The sequence below is a fragment of the Vicia villosa genome, linkage group LG7 (assembly GCF_029867415.1).
Source record: "Vicia villosa cultivar HV-30 ecotype Madison, WI linkage group LG7, Vvil1.0, whole genome shotgun sequence".
NCBI classification, from domain to species: Eukaryota; Viridiplantae; Streptophyta; class Magnoliopsida; order Fabales; family Fabaceae; genus Vicia; species Vicia villosa.
Window position 1 is genome coordinate 86,528,194 of NC_081186.1, and position 15,133 is coordinate 86,543,326.

General features: G+C 29.8%; 1 long non-coding RNA gene across 1 annotated transcript; it reads left to right on the plus strand.

The window, feature by feature from the left end:
• The first annotated feature begins 4,290 nt into the window (after positions 1 to 4,290).
• LOC131621083 (uncharacterized) lies at positions 4,291 to 10,038 on the plus strand. The gene is made up of 3 exons (XR_009289438.1): positions 4,291 to 4,603; positions 6,396 to 6,476; positions 8,350 to 10,038. It is a non-coding gene; the product is annotated as an uncharacterized LOC131621083 (long non-coding RNA).
• The last annotated feature ends 5,095 nt before the right edge of the window (positions 10,039 to 15,133 follow it).

A 15,133-nucleotide genomic window follows, 5' to 3' on the forward strand; every position in this document is an offset into this window, starting at 1 on the left:
TTTAAATAAAGACTTATGGTTCAAGGTTCATCGGTGGTTTAACCTCTCAACTCTTAAATGATGATAATCAACATGAAGATATCTCAAGCCTCATTAAGAAGATTAAAAGTTCTTGTATGATTCTAAACTCAAAGATAATGGTGCAAAGACTTGAAGCTTCAAATTTATGAAAGAGAGGAAGTGTGAAAGCACATATGATTATATCCATCTGAGTGGCCAATATCTTGTAGAGATACAAGGGTATTTCTTGAAATACTATAGAAAAATCACACATAGACAGTAAATATCCTTGAGAATCTCTTTTTTTATGTAAACCACCTGAAAATATTTGTAAGGCCTAGCCAACTGATTAAGGGAGTGTATGATTGATTGAGAGACTTTTTCCAAATGAATAATCGATTAGACCTGGTGACTAAATCTATTATTTTTCACTAGGTTGATTCTAAAATCTATTGAGACACTATATTAATAATTGGTAAAGGCTAAATATCAAAACCTTCCATTTGTGGCTCGATTAGTCGATTATTGGAGGTTGATAATCAATTTTCCTAATCAATTATGACAACGATTTTTCCCATGGATAGCTTACTAATTTAAACCACAATTTAGCTTATAAATAGAGAGCTTCTTTGTCCCTTTTTGACATCTGGCAAATGAGATTTGATCTCACTTTCATTTCTCTCGTCATTTTTACTAAATCTCTCGTTTTTCTCACATATATTTAACCATAGTTCTTTGACAATATTCTTGAACCTAGGTAATGATATTTGTTAAGGGTAAGGGATTAATTTTAATTTTAATTTAACAAGAGTTTATTATCTCTTTAGTAAATATTTCTTCGGTATGAAGTTATTTTGGTTGTGAGGTAAACCAATTAAAAACTCTTGTTTGGTTTGGGGATTATCTTAGAAAGTCTCAGTTTGGATCATGAGATTCACCAAGAAGAAAAAATTTCTTTTAGTTAGTGAAGATCAATCATTAAAATCTCCATAATGATTCTTGAGCTCAGCCTGATTAAAAGCTCTATCAATTTGAAATTAGCCTGGATAAAATGTGCAAGAAATTTTCAAAATATTATTTAAAATTTTATATTTATTTAATAATGTATATTAATTATAAGCAAAATTATCATATTTTGACAAAATGATCTATTGGTTAGGCAATGTTGTTTTATCTTGAAGGACCTCTGGTTAGAATATGAATTTCTTCATTTTTTTTTAATAAAATTCATTTTATTAACAATAATAAAATTGAATTCAAAAATGGACATACAGAAGGTTTGAATACTCAACCTTTTTATTCTATATAAATAGGGACATTAAAAAGTTATAACTACTCGAAAATAGAAATGAATGCACGAAATACAAATTGTTCTAATTCATATCTTCTTCATTATAATTATTTTAAATCTTCCTTTACTTCATTAATGCATGAGTGAAGTGTCGTAAACATTTTTTTGTAACATTTTATCAAAAGATAAGTTTAGTGTGTTTGTGTAATTCACAAGTATTCAAAATATTTTGAAGGAAATTCGTTGTTAATTCCTATTGCATTTGATATATAATAATTAGTGGGGTTAATTGAACCTAAATATTAGTGTGAATTCACACGCTTTAAATTTTCAAGTGCAGTCTTTATCAACGTCTTCTTGGTACTAGTGTTTCTACATCTTTCTAACAACAACAAATATTCAACAAAATCTCAACTGGGTTCATGTGTTCAGCCTGGTAAAATCTCGGTCCTATGTAAAATTTTGGTTCGGTTTGAAGGATAGCCAACTCATAACTCCATCTTGATTTGAGATCTGCCAATGAAAAATATTTGTTTGGTTTGGAGGATAACAACTCTAAATCTCGTTCACTATGTATTTACTCGTTTGGTTTTAAAATATTTTCAAATTCAAATATTTCAAATAATTTTGTTTTCAACCAAAAAATTTCAAACATTCACAACTCACAGCCCAAACTCCACTCCACGCCTCATGTATGAAGTCACATCTCCAACGAACTTCACAACTATGGTTCAAGATAAAGAGAGAATTTTATGCATAGTGATTTTGCCATTTGAATTTGAAGAGTTTAAGCCATCTTAATTCAAAGGAGATGATGCTAGTGAAAGAGATAAAAATTTAAAAGCCGGGGATTGTGATAATTAAATAATGGATTAAATAGGTAAATTATGGAAACTAAGACTAAGGCATTTAACTCATGATGTAATGAAATGTTTGAATAAATAATATGGTTTTACTTTTATACCAATCACTACGCCAAATTTGATATTTTGTAGCGCCTAATTTAATAGCACTTTTGAGGAAAGTGCTATTGAAAAGAAAAATAAAAATTTATAATAGCACTTTATCGTGGAGCGCTATCATAAAATGCTGAGAATTCGATTTTGATAGCACTTTAGGAAAAAATGCTATTATTAAACTTAAAAAAAAATAGCACTTTTTTTAAATGCTATTAATGTTCTTAACTAAGATAGCATTTACTTTAAAAGTGCTATTATTGATTTTTATGAAATAAAAAAGGCTTAAATAATGCTTTCGTCCCTGTAAGTTAGCGTGTTTTGAATTTTGGTCCCTATATCTTTTTTTTTTTGGTCCAAGTCCCCATATGTTCATTCCTTGTTCACTTTGATCCCTGACGTTCAACTTCCGTTAAAAAAATGCTTATGTGGCTAACGGAAATGACGTGGCTATTTTTTTATTTTATTTTTCCATTTTTAAATTTCTACGTGGCAGCCACTGTTTTTCTTTTTTATATTTTATTTATTTATTTGAAATTCCACGTGAGCATTTTTTTTGTTTCTTTTTGTTTGGGTAATGTTAAAATGTAAAAGTTTAAAATTTTGCTCCCAACAAGGTTTGAACCCATGCCCTTTACCTTCACACAATACACTTCAACCACTAGGCCATGCATTCAATTCTGTTATTAAAGTGCAACAACATGTATATTACATAAAATGCTTCTGTATTTAATAAATAATTGAAATATTTGAATGATTAATGCTTCAATATTTAATAAATAATTTAAAATAGTTAAAAGGTTAATAAAAACAAATATATATTTATTTAATACTAATATCAAATAAATATGAAATACTTAAATATTTAATAAACAAATTGTTTAATAAACTAAATGTTTAATAAACTAAATATTTAATAAACTAATTGTTTGATAAACTAAATATTTAAAATATTAAATATTTGAAATATATTTATCTTTTAACTATGTGGTATAAATATTAATGTCTGAAATATTAAATATTTTAATAAATATTTTATTTAATAATTAAAATATTATTATATAATATATTTAATGCATTTGCTATTATTATTTAACTATATTAATTTATTTTTACAAATTAATTATTTTGCGTTAATTATTATTTAACTATATTAATTTAGCGTTAATATATAATATTATTATTTAACTCTATTAATTTATTGTTACAAATTAAATATTTTGCGTTAATTATTTTTAACTATATTAATTTAGCGTTATTATATAATATTATTATTTAACTCTATTAATTTATTGTTACAAATTAATTATTTATCATTAATTATTATTTATCAATTATTAATTATCAATTATTATTTAACTACATTAATTTATTGTTACAAATTAAATATATTGAAATAATTAATAAATTATTTAGCATTAATATTTATCAACTATTAAAATATTATTAGGTATATACTTAATCATATCTAAAATCTTAAATATTTGAATTATTTATTTTAATTTATTAAATATTTTATTTATTAATTTTTTAAATTGAAGACTAGTAAATACTAAATATTTGAAACATTGCATAGTGAAAATAATATGAAATATTATGTAAAATATTTGCAGTTATTAATTATTGTATACTATTATTTATTAGAACAAAACAAAAATTAATACCAAAATTCAAAAAAATTAACTCATTATGTAATGTATACAAACAAATGACAAATATATTTCAAATAAATGAAGTGGCTGGGTGGAATGCCTTTAGTGCTATTAAGGTAAATGTCATGGGTTCAAAATCCATTGGGGCCTTTCTTGAAAAATTTACATTTTAAGGTTTTAGGGACCAAAATAGAAAAAAACAAAATGCAGCTTACGTGGAATAAATAAATATTTAAAAAAGAAGAACATGCACGCCACGTTAGGGACCAAAGTGAATACGAAATGGACATATGGGGACTTGGACCAAAAAAAAAAAATACAGGGACTAAATTCAAAAACACGCTAACTTACAGGGACGAAAACACTATTTAAGCCAATAAAAGGCGCATTTGGGTGACCTTCAAAACCAAAACATACTTCGTGAAACCCTATCACCATCGAAGCCGTTCGCTTTCATCACCATCTTCGTTAACCCATCCGACCAGAGCTTCATCCTTTCACCGATGAAACCCTATCACCACGTGAAACCCCTTTTCTCAAACGCTTCACCATCGATTCATCTCTACTACGTTCATCCATCACCAACTTCCAGCCTTTGAAATTAAACAAACACACACATTCAGAATAAGAATAAGAAGAAGTTGAGGTGAAGAGCAAGCATAAAGATAACAAGATAAGAACCGGACCGGAATCACTTCGATTGCGTGAGTTTTTTTTCTTACCATCTCTTTGATTTCTTGACACTATCATGTTCTTTGTACGTTATTAATTCAAATTCCTCTATCAATTGTTTGAAAATGCTATTGTATGCTGTTTAATTCCATTTGGTAGCTCTAGGGCTTTAGAATCTTTGGTAAAATTTAATTGAGATTGATGATGTATCTCTGAAGTTGGAGTTGAGATTTGATTAGGGAAGGGAGTATTTTTCGATTTCGCATTTGATTTCATTGTTGTTCGAGGAGTATGAACACATGGAGGCATGAGTTTGATTTTAGGAAGTAAAACAGAGAAAGCAGGGGAGGTGGATTAGGGGAAACAGAGCTTGTTGTTCTTCCACTCAATTTTTAGGTATTCTGTAATAGTTCTGGTATGTATCAGTTTTGGTCTTGGCATGCCTTATGCCTTGACTTATTGTAACTCATACAAATTTGATGTCTTTAAAAGCATGGAACATATTCAGACTATCAATGCAACATGCGTTGAGTTGACAAAGTAAACTTATATGAATCGGAAATGCTTTTTATATTGTTTAGTAGGGAGGGATCAAACAATCATAAACAGCATACCTCACAATTCTCTTTCACTCATAATTGATGTTACTTTTGTGCTAGTATGCTATGCAACCTTCTGATAATAATTAGAAGCTAAGTTTTGGGCACCAAGAACTAGGCTTGGGTATGGTCAACTGAACCATAAAAATCAACTTGTTTCCACTTGAAGTTATATGAATCAGACCATCAATTTGGAAAATTAGTTCACAAAGTTCAAAACTGGTTTATACCAGTCTACTGCGTGTTTTTATCTCTTTTTAAGAAATTAACACGGATTAAAAATGACAAAAACTATTTAGCGCTGGCTGAGTTTCTCTCAAATTTAACCTTACATTTTTCGATAGAAATCGGACATCCTCTACGTATAACTGCAAAAATTAATCCCCTCTAGTTAGAAAAGACTCAACTTCTTTAGCTGTATTTTTCTCTCATTGTAATACCATTTGCATTTGTCAAGAGGTTTTGGTTTACTTCTGTCAGCTCAGGATCAGGGCTCCTAGCTAATAAAGAGACTTCCAGCCTTGCATCATTATTGTTAGCTAGCTCACCCTCAAAATCCTCATCAAATACAACTGAAAGAGAGAGTGTCATATTCATATGATATTTTTATAGTAATAAAACAAAAGTTAGCCAAGAATTGGAAAATGATACATCAAATAAACATGTTTGGTACCTGAACTGTAGGGAGAGAACAATGTCATATTCATATGATAATTTTATATTAATAAAACAACAGTCATTGATTAAATGAAAAAGTCACTATCTTTTTAATTGCCGCAGAAAGTTAGTGATGCAGAATCTCTTTCATGTAGATAAAAGAGACATGTTAATAACTGCAAAAAGTCATTATTTGTCCCTAATTATCCTATACTAGTTATTATTTATCATTAGAACATGAGTTTCTATACTGACATGTTTATAACTTTGATTGTGTAGAAAGTTACTAATTATCCTATACTAGTTTATTCATTTGCAATTATGTTACTTTCAATTCTTTTACATTGAAATTTTTTCAATTCTGTTCATAATGTTCTTAATGTCAGTTCTGTTACATGATACATCTGCTACTGCTAGCTCCAGGTTTTACTTTCTCATGTTGCACATGGTTGTTGCTGGAGTGATGTACTAAATGTTTCTTTATCTTTCTTTTGTTGCTCAACAAATGACCGATTTCGAGCTTAAAATAAAATCTGACATGTAATTTTTTGTGACCTTGTTTGATCAGATTTATTTGAAGTTGTTGATCGAAGAGCGAAGCTGGCTGCCAGGGACATAGCGGAAGAACAATCTGATTCCAAGTCTCCAGGTTTAGATTTTAGTTCTTTTGACTTTTTCATTTGAGTTTATGGTAGAAGCCTCAAATATAGGTCCAAAAGCATTGTTCTAATAGACAAATACTCTAGAACTAGCATGACTACCTGTTGTGCCTTTCAAAGCATTATCATCTCTAATATCAGTTAGTTCTTTTTAGAAAATTCCCGTGGGACTACCCTGTGTGTGTTGAGAAGGTCCAGTAATGGAGGAATACTATACATTGACAATCCACGAGATAACATGAATGACTATCCCAATTTTTTTGTAGTATACAGATTCATGAATTTGTACAACCTTTATAAGCTAGAGGTATATGGAAATTCAAGGAATGGTTTTTGAAATTGTATGAATCATTAAATAATCTATTTAGTTCATGGAGAGTGATCATTTAAATTTGGATTATTTAGTTCTAGCATAGATTATCTGGAGAGATTGGATTGTTTTGTTTTAACTTCACTCCAAATTCATACATATACAAATATAATTTAATGAGTTATGACACGTTATTATAATCATTAATCATCCCCTAACCTTAACTAAACTAACCATTTGATCATATTAATCATCCAGTGACTTTCTTTAAAAATTTATTTTCTTCTTTTCTCAACAACTAAAACTACTATAAATTTAAAAATAAATACACTTTGTTTATCTATTAAAAAAAAGTAGAATGGATAAATTGTTAGAAATGAAGCTAAAGAATACATGTTGATATGAAGTGCAAAAATGTAAGCCAAAACTTAGGTGTTCCATTTCATCCATTCACAGCCTCAAGGTTCTATTTTTCTCCCCTTATCTACTACTTGAACATCACTTGGCCCCACCTAAGATTTATGATATTCTTTTTTTTATATATTTATAGTTTTATATAATAAAGTTCCACTAAGAGCAGAGGGCAGTGGCAGCTCTTAGTTTTATATATAGATTGAATTAATTTGTTTTATCCCTGGATGAGGAACTCTCTCTTTTGATGTTCTAAACTTTTTTTTACTTCGGTAAGAAGTTTGTTCTCGTGTTGTGTTGTATCTTCTTTTTGATATTGTTAGAATAAACTGTACTTGTATGTATAATTGCGCTGCTACAAATGCAATGCTTCCTGATTTTGTCATTTAGGAAAGTGTGCAAGTACTTTAAAGTCAAATATTGTTGTGTGTGTAATTTCAAGTTCAATGGTTAGATTGACCATGAGTTTGGCAAAAGTGTGGAAGTACCTTTAAAGTCAAATATTGTTGAACGTGTAATTGCTAAGTAATTGGTTAGATTGACCATGAGTTTGGAAAAATTACTAAGTGGTTAGATTGACTTATGCTAGCTAGCTTGTATCCTAAATATTTGTAAATTAATATTAATATGTGTGAAATTAGAAAGGAGAATGTAAATGTTCGGAAGTCTAGGAAGTGTCGGAAGTGTCATTGAGTCCTTCCAAATTACTAGAGTTTGTCAAGTTATTATAGTCAGACCCAAAAAGAATAAGGGATGACAGATTCCTTACAGAAGGTGAGATTTTTTCAGACAAATTGTTTTTATCAATAAGAATATTTTGAAGCTTTTGAAGAGAACCAATTTGACTAGGTATTTTTCCAATCAGATTATTTCCCCTTAAGACTAAGCTTTTGAACTCATAGCACATTTGTTTTCATAAAACAACCTGACAGGAACCCATAGCCAAGAAGAAAATATGTTAGAAGAATATAAATTATATGTATGGCTTTGTTTGATTAGTTTTTTACTCGCAGGTTTCTTTTTGTTACGTTAAATAATTCGAAGAAGACTTGTTAGATCCACATTAAATGTTTGATTATTTTATATATCTTGAGTTGGTTTTTATTGTACAATACATAATCAATATTTCTTCTATGATACAGGAAAATAAGAAGCGGTTATTTTTCCTAGTTAAATGATTGTACCCGTGGGTTCAACGCTTTTGGTTCTTGAAGTGTGGTTACTACTTGGTGCTGTTTTTGTTGTCGTTTCTTTTTTTAGGTGTTTTATTTTGATAATATGACTTTGTGTTTTAGGATTTAGATTAAATTACTCTTAGATGGAATGCATGCATTTACAAATTTGGCTATGCAAATGCCCTCTTTTTTTTAAGCACAGTAAATACTCTCTATATGTTATGATATTTGTAAACAAGAGGATTTGGTTTAATATGTTATTTGGTATTGATGGATCATAATATGTATGCAATGAGTAACTTAAAGTGTTATTTGGTATTGAATTAAATGTATATTTTTGATATTTGCACACCAATAGAATGATTTTATGTAAAAAAAAAAAAAAAAAAAAAGTGTACCATATATTAGCGCTTTCTTTGAAAGTGCTATCAAACATGGGTCATATATTAGCGCTTTGTTTTAAAGTGCTATCAAACAAGAGTCATATATTAGCGCTTTCTTTAAAAGTGCTATCAAACATGAATTATATATATTAGCGCTTTGTTTGAAAACGCTATTAAACATGTGCCCTTTAATAGCACTTAGTTTGAAAGTGCTATTAAAATCATATCAAAACACACACAAAATGCATACTTCAATAGCGCTTTAGAAAAAAACGCTATTAAAAACTGGTACTTTAATAGCGTTTTTAAAGTGCTATTAAACAAAAAACGTTAACAATAGCGGCGCGGTTAATAGCACTTTTAAGCGCTATCAAAAACAAAAAAAAATGCTATTAAATAGCTTATTTGGCGTAGTGAATTAATCATCACACTTCTTGTTATGTTTTCCATATAGCTATACAAAATATTTTACCATTTCTTTTAAGTAATTTCAATGCAAAGAATGTTTTTTGATTTAGTGCTCTTAGGATACTTGGGGGCCTTTTCAATAAACTCAACTCATTGATATAACTATTTTCTTTATATCCTAGAGGATCCTAATTTTATGTGGAAAAAGAAATCCTTTATTAGAGGATGTTCAACATATTCTAAATATTAGTTGTGTCCTAATGTTTCAATCTAGTTTCCTAATGTCTAGTGTTCATATGTTTATTATTAAATTACTATAGACTTACTTAAACATGAGACTAAGGAAAGTGAATAGTTGTTGAGAGAAGTTAGAGACAGATGAGTAATGTTTCACCCTTGCTGGTTCCTTGTGAGACAACACAACAGTGTCTCATTAATTTGGACAACAGGACATAAACAACATCACCTCCTTTCTGGTTGGGAAAACATTCAATTCAATAATTTAATGAGTTCATTCGTTTAGGCCATAAGTTGAGGATATTGTCCCTAGATTATTGGACGGTTGCAACTGCATGACTGTCTAGTTAATATATGCCACCTCTCTTTCATCCTTTCTGGTGGTTGGTTGTTAGTTGATGTGGAAAAATCACATAGGCATGGCTGGCTCTCTTCATAGTACTAGAAACTACCATGAAATAGATTAAGTGTTTCATTACGGAAAATAACTTTGATTTTTTTTGTCAATTAAAAACTTACATAGTTTCAGAATTTAAACTCTGATGATGATATTTTATTTAAATATTGATTTTTTATTAATTAAATTAGGATTTACGAACAAATAATTGTAATTTTAATAGTGAAAATAATAAAATGAGAAGTAACGTGAAAGATAAATTATTAAATAATTGTTTGATTATATAAAAATAAAATATCATTCAATGTATATTAAAAAGAATTAAATAAACAATAATGTGAGAGATAAATTGTTGAATAATTATCTGATCATATATAAATGGATGATAAAAAATTCATACAATAATTTTAAAATAAATATTAAAAAAAATAAAGGAATATAATTTGTAAATATTCAAATGTTTTTTAATTTATATATAAAAATTGTTTCTAAGTACATAGTTTTTTTCAATAATAATTAATATTATATCATTATTTGACCACTTATACTTTATACTTTTTATATATATATATATATATATATATATATATATATATATATATATATATATATATATATATATATATATATATATATATATATATATATATATATATATATAACGTTTTATTTGTTCTAAGAGAAATTTTATATTTGTTTTTGAGAAAGAAGGTAATACACTGATAGCGTAAAATGTTTTACACTGTCAACCAATCACTGTCATGTATTTAATTAAAACACAATTTTATTTTTAAAATTCTAAAATGACATGGTAGATATTATAATTTTGATTGGTTGTATGTATAATATTGATTTACACGGACAGTGCATTACTATTACACTCTTTGTTTTTTTTTTAGTAAGACTTAGAAAGATATACAAAATAAAAAGACTTACAATCTTAGAATGAAGTTTTATGTTGCGTCTAATTGGAAGGAAGGGAGTAAGCTCCAATGAGGGAGAGGTGTAAATCAAAAGGAAACGATTAAATAAAGTTTCAATCAACATATTAGTGTTACACTATTACAGTAAGGACCATATATCAATCAAATTAAATCAACACTACTATATGATAATCGAATAAAGCAAATAATAATCACCTAACAGAATTGAAAGGAATAAAAATTGGATTGAAATTATTATAACTTCAAAACGATGGAATTCTTAAACAGCAGAATTTGCCTTAGAGATTAGTTCTCCATGTGAAAATCGTACAAGCTATTCTAATTTCGTAAATTTCTAAATGACATGAAAAGTAGCGGCTAACTTAGGTTAAGCAAAACATGGAATTTGGATTCTAATCCAAATCGGGTCGGAAAACATAAAAACCAGCTCAAAACTAATTATTTTACTAAGTCTGGAAATACAATGAATTGTTCGACCCTCTTGCGGTTTCAAACAACTTTTGACTTCAACACGAAACTTGTAGTTCTTTCTCTTAACTTTCCAATGCATATCAGAACACGTCAATCTGATTCTCGTAGCTCAAATTATAATTTGCACAATAAAAATGTATTAATTAACTATTTAAGTTGAAAATAAAGTGCAAAGTTAAAGGAAAGGAAGAAATAAACTTAAATATAAAAATATATTAAAATAGTAAAAATTATAAAATAAATTATAAAATTGTCTAAATACAATTGTAGAAGAGTGGGCATCAAAATGCACTAATCACAACACAATATATTTATGGACCAAAAAGTGTTTGAATGCAGCAGTGTTTAATCACAACACAATATATTTATGGACCAAAAAGTGTTTGAATGCATCAGTGTTAAATCTCTTGAGAATTTTATTTTTCATTGTAATTCTCTCTACCTCGATTAGAGCTGTCAAATGGGTCGGCCCGGCCCAGCCCGCTTCGGCCCAGTGGGCCAACGTGTTTTAATGGGCTGGCCCGGCCCAGCCCAATTGCTAAATGGGCCACATAAAATGAGCCCGGCCCATTTTTCAAAGGCCCGTGCGGCCCGATGGGCCAGCCCGGCCCGTATTTTAATATTATAATTTTAATTTTATAAAAAGGATGTAATGAATAAATGCAATACAACATAAGTAGAAAGTCATCATAAACGTATATAAGTGATGTTTAAAATATTTATCCATAAATATATATGAATACCATAAAATCATCCATGTAAAAGTATAAAGTAACTTAATATTATCACCAATACTTATCAAATTTTCTCTACATCTCACAACCATTTCCTTGATCACATCATTTTGAAAATATATCTTGATCCTCTTTAACTTTTCTTTATGACTTGAAAACACATTTATAAAATCATATCTTATCTCAATCTTTTTTCTCCAAAATTTACCAAAATATTTTTTAATGGGCCGGCCCGAAGCCCGCTTGGCCCGGCCCGACCCAGCCCATAAAAAACATAGGCCCGGTGGGCTGGCCCAAAAAGATAGGGTCGTGTTTTTTTAAGGTATTTTGCGGCCCGGCCCGCGCTAAATTGTAGGGCTTATGGGCCGGCCCAATGGGCCGAGCCCATTTTGACAGCTCTAACCTCGATGGTTTAGTCGATACACAAGCATGCCGAAAATACCCTATTCATACCAACATAAATAAAACAGTTATGAAACTTGTTATAGAAGGAATCATTGTAGAAAATTGAGTCATTGAAACCCATATCTTTTGCAAGGTAATGTTCGTAATGGATTGCATAAAGCTCTTTCTGAATAATATCTGAAGAGCTCGATATGAAGTTCAAAAGAACATCATACCAACCATGTGAAGAGTTGCAATTGACCGCGTCATAACCTGCTCAAATAGGTGTTTTAAAAGTGGTTGCAATTACAACGACGTAACCTCCAAACTACAACGAGTGCACAAAAAGGAGGAGCTGAAATTACGATAATAGTACAATATAAGTAGTATAGGGTAGGGACCAAGTTATTGCAAGTGAGCCAACATCTAAAATCTAAATGCAAAATCATACCAATTAAGATTTATTTTATTTATTTTTTGTTTATAATTGAGTATATATGCATTTAATATATGTACTCTTTGATGTTGTTTACTACATGTATTAATATAATTTGTATAGTGTGTAATTTTTCAATAAACATTCATGGACATTTCAGCAATCATTTCCATGACAAAGTCACCCCTTAAAACGAAGCTTCACTTTGAGTTGTAAATTACTACTATTTAAATTAAATTAATATTGTCTCAATATCATCGAATTGATTGACTTAATTATCAAGTCAAAAGTAAATATTACTGATTGTATTAATTTAATAAATAATTTTATATCATAAAATATCCTGAAAACTTGTATATATATTAGGTTCATTTCTCAATATAACCATGAATAAACATGTACATATTTTTTAAGCACTACAATTATTTAATTTTACCTGTTACATAAAATGTAAGTATATGAAGGTTTTTTTCTTTTTAGTTCAATAGGCTAATTTTGTAGTGGAACAAAAATAAACGAGAGATTGAAGATGATCATCATAGCAAAAAAATTTAGTATGGTAGTTATGATATTTGGGGATGGAAGAAGTGAGAGTATCTAGAAGGTTTACATTTCAATTGTTAAGTCATTATTTGAGAGGTAGAATTATTGCAACTGTGGGTGAAAATAAGATATGGGTGTGAGAAATAGTTACACGAGACGGCTATAATTATTCTCTTCGTAGATTGTGAATGATTGATGGGATCAACATTAGAGATAAGGGAGGATGTTGTGCTATTATACGGTGTCTAGAAGTAAAGGTTTATGTAATTTCTCTAAGGTTGACATGCATTTTGGTAAAACATACTGAGCAAGAACATGTTGAAAGAAATGCAAGATGACTTAGCGATCAGACTTCAACATGTCAAACAAAATGTCACAACATGTCTGGTATGACATCCTGACTGTAGAAGCTGATATGTCAAGTGAATCAGGAGTTTTTATTGCTACAGAAATCTAATGTTTTAGCTACATAATATCGTGAATAATCAATTAGCTGATGTGTTATCCAAGATTGATCCAATCAAGAGATTTCCACACTTTCTATTATTGGAGACAATATAGGAAAGTTTGGATTGAAGAACTATTTTTTTGGAGAACAAGTAGCAGATATTTGGCAGCCTCTTTGCTGCGTTTTGAAACTCAGTCCAGTCGATGTTAAACTTATAAATAGAAGGGTTGTAACCTAGTTTTAGGTGGAACTGATATTTTGTTTTTAGGATTATAGGAATCCTTATTTGTGCTGTAAGTTTCATATGTGTGCATTCACAAACCTGTAGGTATTAAATGTTGTGTGATCTCTGAAGCTGTTAAGCAAGGAGAGTAGTTTCGTTCTCATAAGCTTTTAAGCATTGAGGATTGTGTATCTTGGAAGAGTGTCTTCTGTTTTTATTGTTTGTGTTATTTTGTCACAGGGTGTTGTGATTGAAGGGATTTGAGGAGGGCCTCATACCTAGGTGAGTTTTAGGTAGAAGTCAAAGGAAGGGTAGTGATTAAGTGAGGAGTTGTAAACGGAGGAGTTTAACTCTGAATTGATACTATCGAATATTAGTTTCGTCCCTGGCTTGGTAGCCCCTAGAGTAGGAAGGTTGTTTCTAAAATGGATAAACATATCGCTGTGTTCTTTACTTTCTGCACTATTATTGTCGTTGTTATCAACTTGTTCATAACTGTTAAGTGTTCAGATATTGTGTCGTGGCATCTCATTCGACATCAAATATCTAATACCAGAATTTCAATTGGTATTAGAGCAGGCATCCTGCTCTGCATCTGGGTGAGATCTAGGGAGGTTACTTTCTGGTACGATGGACAAGGAAGTAGGATTTTTGAACAAACCATCTGTTCTGGATGGAAGCAGTTATAACTACTGGAAACCTCGTATGGTGGCTTTCTTGAAATCCATAGATAGTCGGGCTTGAAAGGCAGTTTTGAAAGGATGGAAGCATCCTTTTGTTATAAGAGCAGACAAACAACCCACGATTGTGCTAAAGCCTGAGGAAGATTGGGACAAAGAAGAGGATAAACTGGCTCTTGGCAGTTCTAAAGCCCTGAATGTCATATTTAATTCAATTGACAATAACATCTTCAGGTTGGTGAACACATGTGAAGTAGCCAAGGATGCATGGGAAATTCTTAAAACTGCTCATGAAGGCACATCCAAAGTGAAGATGTCCAGACTTTAGCTGCTAACCACTCAATTTGAGAATCTAAGGATGAAAGATGATGAAAGTATTCATGACTTTCACATGAATGTTATTGAGATAGCTAATGCGTCTAGTGCATTAGGAGAAAAGATACCTGAAGAAAAACTAGTAAGA